This window comes from Cydia strobilella, chromosome 24 (genome assembly GCF_947568885.1).
Source record: "Cydia strobilella chromosome 24, ilCydStro3.1, whole genome shotgun sequence".
In the NCBI taxonomy this organism is placed as follows: Eukaryota; Metazoa; Arthropoda; class Insecta; order Lepidoptera; family Tortricidae; genus Cydia; species Cydia strobilella.
The window spans coordinates 5491853-5508092 of record NC_086064.1 but is presented as its reverse complement, the minus strand read 5'-3'; the positions used below and the strand labels follow the sequence as shown (position 1 = coordinate 5508092).

General features: G+C 39.1%; 1 long non-coding RNA gene across 2 annotated transcripts; it reads right to left on the bottom strand.

The window, feature by feature from the left end:
• Nucleotides 1–315: 315 nt before the first annotated feature.
• Nucleotides 316–15180, bottom strand: LOC134752329 (uncharacterized). Of its 2 annotated transcripts, XR_010128752.1 has the most exons (6): nt 14770–15180; nt 13772–13904; nt 13124–13191; nt 12698–12833; nt 1563–1659; nt 316–648 (listed from the first exon to the last, which is right to left on the bottom strand). It is a non-coding gene; the product is annotated as an uncharacterized LOC134752329 (long non-coding RNA). The 2 variants fall into 2 exon arrangements; XR_010128753.1 differs by lacking the exon at nt 13124–13191.
• Nucleotides 15181–16240: the final 1060 nt, after the last annotated feature.

Genomic DNA, 16240 nt, shown 5'->3' with positions numbered 1-16240 from the left:
ATTTACATAAAAAAGCGTCCTTATATGCTTCATGTTCACAAGGACTTTTTCCATCAAAAAAGGGTCCTTATGCTCCATGTGCATGTTTTCTGCATATAAACTATGAGGAGCCTTCTCTGATCTGAGCATACATCTCTAAACACACAGGCAATGCACGTGGCCATAATATACAAACTCTTTAACACTTTACAAGATTCATTCAACATTTTACCACAAGAAAAGGAAATGGATCCGAGCCTTGGTTTAAGGAAGGAAACTACTGTAGTCACGGTTTTATACTCACTCTAATTAAATTGAAACAACCCATTGATTTACGTTAATTTTATTATAATCCCCAGGGTCCGCATCAAAATAAACGGAATAAGTTAATACAAAATACGCTTAAATATAGTGTAATGTAATAAAAATATAAGTTGTTTACATACTTCACTCTTATACTGTAATATTATAAGATTTTTAATAGTTACGTAACGATACATTCCAATCCGAGCATCCATCAGTCTAATACAAATATCGCAGAGCTTTTCTCTTAAATATTAAATAACAACATGATCTCAACGCACAATATACATGTCATAAGTTAGTGGGGCTTGCCTTCGGCGTGGAGTCTCGCGCGCGTCCTGCTGTCTCGACGGCGTACACGTGTACCTACAAATACTCAAAATTAGTGAAGGAACTGGCCTAGTGACTGCAGAGAACTGCATAAAACAAAAGTACGACGGCCGGCGTGGACACTTTGGAGCGTACGTCCCGTAACTTTAGGGTGGGGCCACGTACGCACTACTTGCGGCACGTTGCTGTTGCACTAAACCTACTATTCATTCAAATCACAATCATTTATCAGTTATGAAGCTATGGTGAAACACATGTGATAGTGAAGCATACTCGAGTAAAAATAATCACCATAATAGCATAACAAATTATTGTTTTATGCACTTATTAGCTTTTTAAACTTTAGTTTAGACCAACCAAATCAATGGTATGCCATTGTTAGTACAGGTAAGTGCATTAGCTCAGTTGAAATGATTCCATCTATACTAGGGTCTTCCTAATAAAAGGTTGCCGATTCATGCGCTAGAGACCCACACACGCATATTCCACACATAATGCCTCTTTCTCCTTGTTTTTTAAACACCAGTGTAAAACATTATAGCCTCATAATATTTGATACCTGAAGCAGGTGGCGCTAATATTGTAGTGTTAGTTGTAAATTTACGGATGCAATATTTTGGACTACTTCACGCATCTCCGTAATTCGTATATTCCTTTCTCTATGTTGAAAAAACTCTAGAGCGTGTTTATTATATTCGAGCCACGTGGCAAAAAAAAGCTCTAGTTCTTTACTATAGTGTGTCATGGTCCAAATGTGACAACCAAAACTCACTAATTACTAAAAAAATACAACAAAAATTAACCTTATGGTACTTAATACTAATACGGTTCACTATGGCTAAGAGCTTGTGGAGGTATACAATTATACTAATATAATCTTATATATATTATTATAATTAGTGAGTTTTGTTTGTCACCCGACGATATGGCAAATATACATTTCTAATTACCTTGACAGCGTCATAGAGGTGCCACTGCAGTGAGGCACGAGCAGCTTCCACACGAGCCCGCGGACGCGAGCGAGGGCGCCATCGTCGCGAACCGGTCCTGTAACAACGACAATAAATGTTAGAGTCAATACTTGTATCAATGACCTTAAAGTCTATTGCAGACTATAGAAACAGTGTCAGGTAGGGCGACAACATTTTCCATGGCTGTGCAGGCCAATACGGGAGCGGCAAACACGCCCACAAGCCTGGCAGGTGTACTGTGCCCGTGGCGAACAGACGTCGCTCTGATGAAGCTTGGCTCGCTTACTAGCGAGTGTCTTAAACCAAGCGCCATCGTGGATTTTACGGCCGTCGAACACCAGTTTGCGCCACTTCTCTCTGTTCTCGGCAAGCTCCTCCCAATTATGAACCGGTATGTTGAAGGCGTGCATGTCCCGCTTGGCGCAGTCCTTATGCTGTAGCATCGGCCGACCGACGCTTCTCCTGGCATCAGCTATGGCGCCAAGCAAAACACGCCGCGGCAGACGAGAAGGTTGCATTCGATGCACATGCCCCAGCCAGCGTAAACGTCTCTGCTTTAGCAGCGCAAAGAGACTGGGCAGCTGTGCAATCTTAAGCACCCTCTCGTTTGTTACCTTGTCCTTCCAGTTAATGTTCAAAATGTTCCTGATGCAGCGCATGTGGAAAGCGTTAAGACGACGTTCGTGCTTGGCATACGATGTCCAGGTCTCAGCCCCGTACAAGAGTACGCTCAGGATGCATGTTTGATACACGACCATTTTGGTTTTCCTGGTTAGATGTTTATTTTGCCATACTCTTGCACTAATCTTCCCGAACCAATACTCAATACATCATACTCAATACTTGTATAGGCTGGTGGTATAACAAATAGATGAAGAAATAATACAACCGCTTGAGTAAAGGAATAAGATGGGGCAGAAAGAATCAAATACTGGACGGACCTAGCAAAACAGAAATAACTGAAGCGGTTTTTGAGTTAGTGGGATGTTGACAAAATACATTATATTATATTTTATTTCCAACCAAGATGACAGCTTTCTAACCGCAGTTAAAAGTCATATTATTAAATTATATATTCCAATATAAATAATTCTGGTTTCACGCCATGCGACGTTACACCGGTGAATAGAAGAGAGGACTGAAATTTAATCTTTTCCAAATAACAATTGCTTTCGATACACTTAAAATTACGTCGAAGTTTCGTGCGTTGTCTCTTGAACAGAGGTCTCGAAGCGGCAGACCTATAGGAACAAGTGACCCTAGTACCATCGGAAAGATTGTTAGGTAATAGAATTTGCGCCCGCCCCGCATGCCCGTCAAATTTATCGTGAAAAATTGGGGTACATATGCGGCTTAAGTGAAAAGAACTATAAAGAAAAAACATATTATATAGATTCATACAAAAGTTAGGATAGCTAAAGTAACCGAAAATTTGCGTTGTTAATTTCTGGGCCAAGTCGAAAATCATAGAATTTCTTTCGTACAAAAAGTCGCATTTTGTAATAGACGATGAGCAAAGTAAGACTACCATAAGTCCTGCAGTGCCGTTCTCTCGACTATTCATGGGCTCAAATCAAGAGTGTATTAAAAGAGAAGGATAAAACAGCCAAAAAACTTTGACAACTCCAGCAGGTGTTGGGATGGTGCAGGCAAATATGAAAAGTAGCTCCGTAAAAAGTGCCACTAAATGCGCTAGGAAAAAGCTTCTTATCACTCTTGCAGAAAATTTAATAATAAAAAAAACTGAAAATTATTTAAATTAAAAGTAGCTTCATATTCTAGTAATCCTAAATTACCAAAATCCTTATCAATTGCATCAGTTTTTTTCATTTGAAGTTTAGTGCGCTGGTGTGACAAAATCAAGTTAGTAGTTAATGGTAACCTCTACCACAACCGGCAGTCAAATTATCAAAGAACCAGGTTGTATCGAGCGCAATAACGTATGGTCACGATTCTTAGGCCTCAGGCATAAGAGAACGACTAGAAAGAAAGGTAATACAGTAGAATCCGCTTATAATGACATCGAAGGGAATTGACAAACACGTCATACTAAGCGGATGTCATATAAAGCATAGTTGATCAACTTCTTATATTTGTTAATTTTCCAAATTAATTTCAAATTCCTTTATAAGATATGAGTTTTATTAATCTTGTACCAATTATCAACTTGTCACCGAGAATCAACGGTAACACTCCCGATAATCGGAACGGCACAACTATAAATACATATAATAAATAAGTACATTCCACGAACAAAAGGTCTAATAAATATTATTTTTATGGTTCCGTACCTTTAAAAAAAAACCGGAACCCTTATAGTAACACTCGTGCGTCTGTGTCTGACACAGCCTGTTTCTCCGAAACTACTGGATCAATTAAGTTGAAATTTGGTATGTACATGTACACATATGTAAGTTTGTGACTTTGTGACCCAAAGATGGACATGTAACGTAAAAAATAATCATTTTAAACATGGGAGTCACATTTAGAGGGTAAATGAGAAAACTAAAAACTAAAGTTATTCAAACTAAAGTCTATTCTTTAATTGCGTAGACTAAAATGACAACCACAAATGTCAAACGTAGAAATAATGATACCAGCTTAAAACAAACAGTGCTGATCTTTGATTTCGGTTTGTGAATAACCGATAAATATTAAATTAATTTTAGATTCAAAATAAACAATAAATGAAATCTACTCGCTACATGATAGGAAATCCATACTTAATATTATAAATGCGAAAGTGCGTCTGTCTGTCTGTATGTTACCTCTTCACGCTTAAACAGCTAAACCGATTTAGTTGAAATTTGGTAAAGGGGTAGTTTGAGTCTTCACCCCTTAAGGTGCCCTCACCTCACATTTTTACCTACACTATTTCACCCTTTTTAATACCTCTCCTAGTGTCCCCTTTTAGCACGTCACGGATTATCCATTCATTGTGTTACAGACACTTCATCAACAAAAATAAGTACCTCCCAATAGTTTATTTTCGGTTAGTACCGGTTGTAGCACATCACTATTTATAAGATGTAAAAAACTAGCAACACATGAAGTGTAATTTTAGTGTACACAATTAAAAAATAGGCTTTATATGGTGTTACATATCAAATGAAAAAGTTTATTGTGAGTATGTGAGTATCTCAAATATATATTTTTTATAATTTAACGGTAAACAGTTTCGAAGTTATTACCATTCTCCCTTTTATCTCCGAACGGGTATTTTAAAGACAATATCCCTACGGGTTTTTTAAAGACAATTCACTCACGTTTCACATAAAAATATGCATTGTTAAAAATTGTGCACTGTACGGAACCCTTGGCACGCGAGTCCGACTCGCACTTGGCCGGTTTTTTAAGATAAAACGACAATATTTTTTTGTAGGTACCAAATTTTAAAGGGCGATTTTGGTACTTTCTTTTATTTTTATCAGAGTTCAACTCGAATTATATTTACAAAAAGGTTGTAGGTCTAAAAGAGCGATTCAAAAGGTAATATAATGAAATTTAATCGCGTTAGACCCGTTAATTAATTAAGAGTCACATGACATTGAGAAAAGAATACATTCAGCCTCAACAAGTAGTTCACACATCAAGCACGACACGTTTATAAAAACAACACGTGTTAGAGTTTTGAATGATTCACGGTTAGTTTCACTAGACTTATATTGACCGGGATATAGACGTGTTAATTTTATAAAGACCAATAAGCGAGAAAACTAGTTACTGCTCGATGCTCTAAGGCTGTGCTGAGTTTACGTTGTAATAATTATACTAAAATAAATACTAATATCCTAATCTAACTTGAAAATTCTTCTTTAAGTATGCACTTAACTATTTGAACGCGACAACACGGCGCCACTAGCGACGGACGGCGCGCGAACTAGCCGAGCCGGCGCCGCCGTCTAGCCTGAATGTTAGGTAAATATGAACCTTAATACAATACAATAAGCTGGTAAAGCACGGATCGTGGTAGCGGCGGGGCGTGGGGTTGTTGAATTTGTTCCCGGTCTCTGCTCGAATTTTCATAATAAAATTTCGAATGTTGTTGACTTTGCTAAGTTGTTGTTTTTGCTAAGATTAAAATCCTAATGTTTTAAGGTTTGTAAATTATAATATGGCGACTTACATGAGACTTGGTCATCCGAAATCCAAACACACGTCCGTCACTTTAAAACCACAAACATAACTCCACAAACTTGTTATTTCGCTACGCACAACGTATTCGTACAAATCAAATATGAGAGTACATACTACCGGACCACACTTAATAAACCAACGCTTCAAGGCCTGCGCCAACCGGCGGAGCGCAGCGCAGATCACCGAGGAGGATAGTAAATCCTAACATCCAGCGCACGCGGCGGACACGGGACACAACGACACGGAGGCGACCGCATCGGACGGCGCGCGAGACTCTACTGGTTCGCCGGTTCGGCTCGGGCGGGCGGGCCCGGTCGCGCTCGGTACGGAACTCGGAGGGCGTCGGCCGACACCGAGTCGCGCCGGACGGTCGCCTGCCGAGGTGCTGAGTGCGAAGGAATGGACGGTTTAACCGCCATCAAAATTTAAAAGGTAGATGTACTAAGTAACGTACGTACGTACGTATGGAGTAAAATTGGATTGAAAGTTTTTAATATTATAACAAAAGCTACGGCGGTCTAATGTAAGCTACCTTCCTAACATATCTTAAGGGTCTCCGGCAAGCTCGGTTCTCCATACAAACGTAGTTCCGCTCTCATTTTAAAACGAATAGCTAGTTTGCTCTGAAACTTTGTACAGGATAAGGTATATCTATGTCTGAAATTAGTTTATGTAAGAATAAGAATGATTTATTGCAGTACTGTGTACATTTGTAGATGGTAATCATGATACAATTTGATTCAACAGTCACCCATTTCGGGTATGCAATACTTATATAAGTAACTTATAAACTAAACTTAAAATAACATGCAAAGATTCCAATATATATAAAATAACATTCCAATTAATATTCAGATACCATAGTAAAAAAAGACCAGCGAATTTATGTTTTCAATACAAAACGTGTTTTTGCTCTATTTCGTTTGTTTTATAAACTGGAGCTATGTAAACTAATTTCAGACCTAGATATGCCTCATGTCATTGTATGTGCAAAGTTTCATTACAATCCAAAACGTAGTTTTAATTTGAAATGGAATTCTATGGGAAGGTGAAATACAGCCGAGCTTACCGGCGCAGTCCGCTAAACCATCCTCAAATGGCTCTATCAATGCTATAATATTCGCATGGAATCAGAGGAACAAAACAACAATATAAATTGGATTCTATCAGGGACAGAAAATTAATGCATTAAATACTATTTTTAGAACATTGAGGGTATTTTAATATGTATGGAAAGATAATAATAATAATAGGAAAGATAGTAAAGCGAGCTGCAAAATTTCATAGTTACATAATGAAGGAATTAATAGTGGCTATGAAATTTTGCGGAAGGATGTAGGCCTTAGCAGACCTTCAAAGCGCAATCCACCATTCATAAGCACCCTCTATTGGTGATACTTCAAAAAAACTCATCGCGTAGGTCCCGTGGTATTTTTCTAAGCCTTCTCTACTGCTTACTTTCAAAGACAGATTTCGACGTGCGTTCATTATTACATTCACACATTATTCAGACTTCAGACTTAGGTAGGTATGTGATTATTTGTAAATAAAAGCTGTGGTTGTCAATCTATCAAGATATTCAAGATGAACACGATTATCAAAAAATCATCGTAATAACTGTCGTTTGTCGGCATAAAATCAATTACGGGTAAAGTAATTTGATTTGAACTAGACTTGCAAGAGGATTATTAGGTAGATGCATTCAGCGTCAACAAACAGTCCACACACAAAACACCTCACATTCACTAGCCACTCATTATACTCCTTTTTTTAAGTTTAGATTTTTTTCTAACCTCAAAAGTAGTGGTAATTAACTTCTTTCTGATTTCGTAATTCAAACTCAATCGTAATAGTCTTAATTGGTTTTATTGCATCCAAAATGGCTACATTCAAGTATTCAACTCTCAACACTGCGTGTGCACTGATCAAACGGTGTCACTAATCAATCTATCCCTTTTTCGATCTACATCGCTCCTCAAACCGGACCGGAAACGAGTCGGATTGGCGTTTTGTAATCCTGGCCTGTGATTGGTTAATTAGAAGCGGGCTAACAAAACTGACATTAGTGTTGCTAGCCATAATTGAAAATCATACTAAAATTACCTTATTAATTAAAAATCATAACACTCCGAAATGCTAGGGTTCCTATGATGTCTAATATTGCGGCGCAATAATATGTAAACGACACTATTATTCAGTGCATAGTGTAGCGTTTGCTACATATTTATTTTTTTGCCATCTATCGGTGGTTTTTGGAACTTCATCCATATCAACGTAGCTTGCGTATTTCTTCGGTTTTTTTTTGTTTTGTTATGCGAGGGCTAGTGGGTTATCGTTAGCGCGGAATTCTCTTAGATGGCGCTTTAAAAAAAACACATGGAACCTTTTTTGGACTGAGATATGTTCGATGTAGGCAGGTTACAATTGCGTTGAATTTTGAATTTCAATTCTGATTCGGAAAGAAGAAATCTGGGGGCACGGCCGTGCCCCCGCCAAGACGAGACAAAGGGCAAAAGGCAGTGCATATCTTTTCTCGGCACGTTTCGCCGTATTTTCGAACTCTCGTAGTTTCGTCTTGGACAATGCTAGAGAGCTGTAATTTTTTGTATACCATGTACTCAGTAGACTTATCAAAAACACCAAGTTTTATTAAGCTACCTATTATACTTAAAATTTTATAGTACCTTAATTTTCACTGTCCGAAACACATGAAATTCGCGTCATAGAAAATACAGACTATGTCCTGAAGTCTTAGAAGGCTGAAATTTGGCATGTAGGGATGGGTCTGTATGCAGACACATATGGTGACCAGAAATCTGTAACTTTCGCCCTGCAACCCCTTCAAATGGGGGTACCTAAAAATACCTCTAATCCTGAAAACATTGGTTCCTGAAGTCCAAGAATCGTGAAATTTTGTGTGGTAGCAGTGATCGGAATGCTAATACAAAAACAACAGTAAAAAAAACCAAAAAGTTTTCGAAGTACCGATTTGAACCAGGTTCACGTAAACCAGCCAAATAGCGCCCTCTATATTGGCACTGTTTCTTGTCGTAAACTTTTCAAAACCTTACTTCAAACACAAGCGCTGGTGGCCTAGCGGTAAGAGCGTGCGACTTTCAATCCGGAGGTCGCGGGTCAAACCCCGGCCCGGCTTAATGTTAACAGAAGGCTGGTTGAAAAAAAAAAGATCGTATCTACATACATGTAGAAGCTTATATAGCTAAGCGCAGTGCCACACTATGACACTACGGATTGGTAATGAACTATTACATATAATGACATAGCTAAACTAAGCTCATAGAGTACTTCTGCAAGTACACAAGAGTTTCGCTAGATGTCACCTTAATTAGTTTAATTATTATATCATAGAATTGACAAACTTAATCTATCTAGATTAGGTAAGTATTAGGTATTTGCTTTGGTATTTGTATGGACTAATACCTACTTATTGTACCTTGTTAAGATAGGTTTTAACAATCGCTTTTCCGGAAAGGAAAACATCGCGAGGAAACGGGACTAATCCTAATAATGGCAGTCGCTTTCGTAAAAAATTGTGCCTTGATATTAGTTGCCAACTTGCCAAGCGGACCCCAGGCTCCCATGAGCCGTGGCGTGGCTAAAAATGCCGGGATAACGCGAGGAAGATGATGAACTTTAAGCACAAGGGAGGTTCTGTGAGCTGTACAACCTCGCGAACAAAGCCTAAATAAGTGTAGCCTATTAGAAAAAAAAAAAACTGTATTGATACTAAAATTATTTTACCGAACTTGATTAGCAGTTAAATTGTCTGAACGCCAAGGCCGATGGCGAGCACTTCGCAAGTAGGTGTTTGTGGAAGTCGCAAGAACCATGCATGCATACAGTTGTAGTTACTAAAGTTTTGTGTTTGAACACTACAGAAGCGCGCCTCTCTTGGTCACTTCTGACCTTAATATCTTCGCGGAGCTCGTCCTTCGGCCAAACCGTTCGCCATGAAGATACTTGGAGACGTTGCGGGTAGCGTGTACCTGTCATACGCTCCGGGCATTCGGCCTTCAGTAGCCAAAATGGCATAAACGGAATCCTTACAGTTTAGTTTAGTCCGTCTGTCTGTCCGGTCTTCCGTCTATCTGTCCATATGTGACAGCCATTTTGGAACTATGTGTATTTTGTGAGCAGACTATGATCAGTTGTTTTATAAAATACATTACATACTCGACTGACGATGTTCATGTGACTCGTATTCTCACGTAACAAAATATTGTTAATTAAATTAAATTTGCCGTATTATGCTGCACAATTTATTTGTGCAGTATTCAGCGAAAGGTGAATATATGTAGTCATATCATAATAGGAAGTTTGCAGGCACATACGACTTTTTGTTTTCGGATGTCACAGTACCATCAAACAGTTCCCAACGATTTAGAAACTCGCATGCGTGTAGAGATCTCGAAACACCAAAGTAACGCGACCGTAAGATGTATGCATATTTGGAGAGCTCATTTATATACCGGTTTCTTTACCTCTTGACTCGCGTGTGATAAGTGAGCTATTTTATTATTTTTTAAATAAATTCTGCTCACAAAATTTTCCGAAAATAAGTTGAGTAATACGTACGACTTATACAGAAGAACAGCCGGAGACTAGAAAATATTTTTGCCCAACTGTAACGAATACCTACGCTTAGCTCGCACTTCGCACTCGCTAAATTCAAATTTTAATTTAAAAAATACATGTCTGGGAATCAAACTCGAATCGTCGCACTACAAAGCCGCGGTTTTCCAACAGCACTGCGATAGCACGTACGTACCCACACAAAATTCACTAAAATCGGTTGAGTGAGCTGAATCGGAGACCTTAACTAACGCTTAGGTCATTAAAAACAATTCCGATTATGATAATAATGCTTTAAAATTTCTAGAAACTTACAATTTATAATACATAAAATTCCTGACTTATAATTTATATAGGCTCTACATAGATGGCGCTAGCAATACGTAATAACAATACTTTTATAAAATCTAATGTTAAAATATTTTAGAATTATGCCTGCTTATATATGATCCTGTATTATCGTAGATTCTATAAACGAATAAGTCATTTCTAGCTGGTATCACTCAGCTAGCTATGTTAGCTAGCTGGTGGACTCTTACAAAAATGAATGAAATCCCACCAAAAACATTTCATGTAAAGTGTTGCCAAGACTAGGCGCATAAAGCTTTTACACTCAAAAGCTATCAGATCCCGTAGTAGGTACCAAGACTTTTACTCTGTAAGTCCTAACTTTATTAGCTCTATCTAACTGTATAAAGCCAACATCTTGGTCAAACGTACAGTACGGCTTGGCCGTTTCGTTGCTGTCAAATGGACAAATTGAACAATCCCTTAATGACACTCAGAATTTGAAAGACTTGTGTAACTACTTTGTACAACAAGTCCACCGAGTGAGTGTTTATGTGACTGCAACGAAACGGTCATGCCGTACTGTACGTTTGACCAAGATGTTGGCTTTATACAGTTAGAGCTAATAAAGTTAGGACTTACAGAGTAAAAGTCTTGGTACCTACTACGGGATCTGATAGCTTTTGAGTGTAAAAGCTTTATGCGCCTAGTCTTGGCAACACTTTACATGAAATGTTTTTGGTGGGTTTGTTTTTTTCGGGGGACTTCAGATGGATTTTGAGATTGACGTGGAAAGATCTGTTTGTGGTCCGCGAATATTTTTTCAATTTTTTCCTTGTTTCCGTCAAGTAAACCTTTAATCGAGAGGAACGTTTTCTTCGGAAGTTGCCAATAATAACTTGGAGTGCGCTTTTCTTCCCGTCGTTCCGCGGCCTTGTTGGCCGTAGTTGCCTGCACCAGGACCTTTTTAAGGCCACCGTCGAGCAGTGCTCCGGTGGTACGTGGTGGCCGTATCAACGACAAGGCCTAGCCGCCGACGGGCAGTCGGCAGTGGATGATCGTCGACCGGCGGTCAGGTATCAGACCCACGGAGGACACAAGTCCGCATACTGCGTGGTTCGAGAGGTCACGGTACAGCGTTGGTTGGCCGAACGTTTTCTTTGGAAAGGAACTAGCAAATTGTCATCGTCTACGGAGCTTGAATATTTTTTAACGTTATGGGATCGGTTCCCGTTTAATAACCCTATAATTGTTCATTGTTATTTTTGTGCCATATTTCTTTTAATTCTGTAAAGCCGCTGTTATCCGTATTCCGCATTTCTTTACGGCATTTTCAAAATTCTAATTGCCCCTAATTGTCAGGCGAAACTAATATTCGGCATTAAATTTAGGTACCTATCACCCGTTGAAACAGCCATTATCGTCCATAATCTCAATCTCATTAATCCATTTCTTTCCTTCTACAGCTAAATTTATACGCCGTTATCTTTCGCACGTACACCAGTTCACGCCAGTGTGGAAAGCGGACCGTCAGAAAAATAATTTGTTTTGGTTATAATATTTTTTTAAATTCCATGTGTAGATTTTTTTAGTGGTGTTCGGAAGTGCTTAACAAATTATACGTGTTGTGCAGAAGTATTTGTTTTACTGCAATAGTTACTCAGATTTAATTTTGGAGGACAAGTTACCACTTCTTTTGAGGTTATAAAATTTCTAAAACGCACTGCGATTTTTTTTTGCGGTTTCAGAACCGCAAAAAGTGTTACGTACGGCATGCTTCATAAGAGCACCCACTTAAAAGACTGAAAACAAAAGAAAAAAACCGCAGTGCGTTCTAAGCCTTAGTCGGAATAGATTTACCATCTCTTCAATAGGTACGGGTATAATCAGACTTGTCGGGTATAAAGTGCCGGTTTTATAATTACAAACAAAACAGTCTGCAGCACTAGTCATATAGGAGTTCTAATGAGAGAAATCTTTCATTGGGTTACATCTAATGAGACATCATCTCTCTACTGGCAGTTACATCTAAATAGAAATAAATGAATCAAATAATGATGTAAAAATATAAAATAATAATATCACAAGTTTCTTACCTTTTTGCAGACGGGCTCCATAACTCTATGCCAATATGCTTTGGGCGACTTTCTAAGCAGCTTACAAGCTTCAGAGCTTTAGGCATTTCTGTGCGAGCTGTCATCTCTGCATTTTCGACTCCTCCCTGTAGATTTCCTAGCAAAGACAAGCAATAATTAAATGCTGGTACAACTATGATTTTATAAAAGATGAAGGTAAACATATCATGGAAGTGGTAAATTTCAGATCCCAGCTAACATGATGCTACAATATTAAAGTATATTATTTTCACTCTATATACCTATATCATCTAGGTACAATAGAAATGTTTATTTTACCCATACAAGCCTAACAATCCTAACCTGACTTTCAATCTCTCTTTCTAACTAGGATAAAATAATTATTATTCTACATCTATGCTACTAGTATGATAAACTAGTATCTACCTTTTATAACAACAGCCTAATCATTGCAACGGCTAGGTATTCGCATGAGTGCAGCTTTTTGCAGCAACCTGAAAAATGCTTAATTTACTAATACATTTTTCTCACACATCAAAAAAGGAACATAGCTTTGCACTAGTACAAAACGACAGTGGCAAACCAACAACATAGACATGACTTCAGTGTATAAATGCATTTGAACGTGAACGTGAATATACGCCACTTTATCGGGCCCTTGGGAAGCGCGGGCTCGGATATACCCATATCAGAATAGAGCGCCAAGCAATATTTTTTATTGATCAGGGTAGTCGCGTCTTTATCAACTAGACCCGCGGGCGGCAACAGGCAGCCCGCAATCCTCCCTGGCTATTTTGTATGTAATATTGACAAACGACAATACCGATAAAGTCAAAAATATTAAGAAAGTGCGGCTCGTGTCAATTTCGTGAACAACTATGTGGCCGCCCTTGGCTGCTAAAAGGTTGCCACCCGCTGAACTAGACTAAGAGTGGATAGCAACTGTGCATAAAGGGCGCGGAGAGAAACCCCCTTACAGAGTAGTAAATTACAGAGGGAACACGAAGATTAACCGCTGGCCTGTGAGAAAGACTGTTTCACTACACTTGTGCATACATTTAGAACAACACTAACCTGATAGCACGGGGACGACGGCAGAACAGAGCACGCAAGCGACGAAGGCGATCTTCACACTAGATACCGGCCCCGCACGCCGCTCCGGGATGCGGACGGCACATCACTGCGTGCATTGCGAGCTGTTTCAGAGCTGCATCCGCGTGATAACCGCAGTAGCCGCCGCGAGCATCACGACCAGCGCATGGGAACCAAGAACATAACACAAGTATAAGTATTCATACAAAAAAATTCACAAATAGATTCTAAATAGAGAGACTTATAATATGTTTGGACAGGAGACAGTAGGATAAAAATATACATAAGGGTTATTTATTTGAATGAGCAGAAGCATCTTGAGGGGTTTATTAATGATAGAGGTCCTTGGTCAACTTGTAACATTCTATTATTAGCGATATATCAGACCAGCCGTGATATTACTAAATATTATACTTGTCTTGTTTACAATTTAATTTAAAAGACCCAGGACCTGCTTTCTTTTTGTTTTAGCCCATTGGTTGACTAGTATAGAATGCCTTAAGTCCGCCATTTCTGCTATATTGTGCAATGGAGACTAAACAAATCAATACATAGACTGATTGAAGTGTATACACATAGAAACAGTGACAGTTGTTCTGAAAAGAACATTTTTGCGTTGTCGTCATAGAAACAGGAAACAAGTGTTCTGAAAAGAACAGTTTTTCTGTTGCCCTGAAAAGGGCAGTTGTATTTGTCCTGAGAAGGACAGTTTTATATCTGGAGCCTGCAGCATCGTAGTTCCTGAACCGGTAAGCAGCGGAGCAGGGCGTAGCGTAGCGAAGACTTGATGTACTTCCTTCGTATGCCATTCCGTTTGAGAACCCCAATAAGGCAGTGTAAATTTGCTGAGATAATTTATTTATTTAAACTTCATAGCACAAAATACATAAATAATATACAAATGGCGGACTTAATGCGAAAAAAAGAAATGAGCAAAACTGTTTCAGTACATCTGTGCATAAATATAGAACAACACTAACCTGTCAGCATGGTGTCGAGTGCAGAGCAGAGCGTGCAGGCGACGTGGGCGATCTTCACATTGGACGCGGGTCCGCACGCCGCTCCGGGATGCGAGCGGGACATCGCTTACACGATCACACACATCGCGAGCCTCACGGTCAGCGCATGGGGAACAAGAATGCGACACAAGTACAAGTATCAGAATAAACTGACATATTCTTTTTTATTAAAATATCATGATTCCTAGTATTACATTAACTTAATATATACGAGGGTACAAGTGGTTCAACACGATACTCTTTATTGCACACAGTTTACAATACATGTATAAAAACATAAACAATTTTGGTAGAGGCACCAAACGGTGTTATCGCTAAAAAGAGGCATCGATTGATCTGTGTATAAACATAGAAACAGGAACCAAGTGTTCTGAAAAGAACACTTGAAGCTGGGTCGTCATAGAAACAGTGACATTTGTTCTGAAAAGAACAGTTTTTCTGTTGCCCTGAAAAGGGCAGTTGTATTTGTCCTGAGAAGGACAGTTTTATATCAGGAGCCTGCAGGATCGTAGAGTTCTTGAACCAGCCGCCGGTGAGTAGCGGAAGATGCGGTGCGGCGACGACTCCACGTTCACTCTTGTAGGCAGTCGGAGGCAAGGCGGCCGATAATAATGGATTTCTTTGGATACCCTGAATTCTGGAGGGTATGAGCGGCTTTTTACACGTCGTTGGACTAACCTAATAGAAGCTTTTTAACGATAAGACCACCTGTTGTTTAATACCTCTGCTTGAGTTACTGTATTATCTGTATTATTTTCTTGTGTCGAAGTGTGCAATAAAGAATATTTTGATGAAACATGTCGAAGAACAAGTGCTAAATTATCTGCGTCCGATCGGTTTGCCCGTTTAAGAGACACGGTGTTACAGACAAACACGGTAAAAGTATAACACCCCTCTTTTTGCTTCGGGGGTTTACAAAAGACTTGTAATATTTAACAAAAAAACTGAACAAGTGCGAGTCGGCCTCGCCCACCGAGGGTTCCGTACTTTTTAGTATTTGTTGTTATTGAAAATTTAACTTTCTAGCTATCACTGTTTATGAGATACAGCCTGGTGACAGACAGACGGACAGAGGAGTCTTAGTAATAGGGTCCCGTTTTTACCCTTTAGTTACGGAACCCTAAAAACACATACGCTATTCATTGATATTGCGAGAAAACTATTTCCTAGCTTAGGAAATACGAGTGTGCTACCGCTACCAGAAGAAAGTGAATGGTTATGTTATTTAACCTGTAGAATTTGGGTTGATAAAAAAACCGGACAAGTGCGAGTCGGACTCGGGTTCCGTACTTTTTAGTATTTGTTGTTATAGCGGCAACAGAAATACAACAGTCAGTCAGCTATCACGGTTCATGAGATACAGCCTGGTGACAGTCAGACAGACAAGACGGACAGACGAGTGGAGTCTTAGTAATAGGGTCCCGTTTTCACC